Genomic DNA, 506 nt, shown 5'->3' on the forward strand with positions numbered 1-506 from the left:
ACATATGGACCTAACATATTTCAAAAAATGCAAGTAAAATTGGTTTTGTGTAGCAGGGCACCTTTAATGAAATTTACACGGTTTGCTACATCTCTCTGGTAATTTTTTTCCTCTTTGATAATTCTATTATTAGTTATTAGTTCCCGTTAGACTGTGATGTTAATCTCTGTACAAAATATATTAAAATTTTCAGATCCAATTTTAGGTTATAATTCGTGCTTGCCCCTATTAAACACAAGCTCCATTAGTCAGAACATCAATGTAAACCTTACATATTTAGAAATTCAAGATCAAGGCAGCAAAGAAAACTCATGTCAGCAGCCAAATTGATCAAAATCAGCTGAGTCATGTCAGTGGTCAACCAAGCAGCTGGTCCTTTATGACCTGGCCAAGAAAACAATACAATCTGACTATTGTTAGTAGAGGAATTTTTCTGTGACAATGCAAAGCTTTGAAAACAAATATGCTTTGAGGATGTAATGCATTTTGTGTGTGTGTGTGTGTGT

Source organism: Etheostoma spectabile, chromosome 22, assembly GCF_008692095.1.
Source record: "Etheostoma spectabile isolate EspeVRDwgs_2016 chromosome 22, UIUC_Espe_1.0, whole genome shotgun sequence".
NCBI lineage: Eukaryota > Metazoa > Chordata > Actinopteri > Perciformes > Percidae > Etheostoma > Etheostoma spectabile.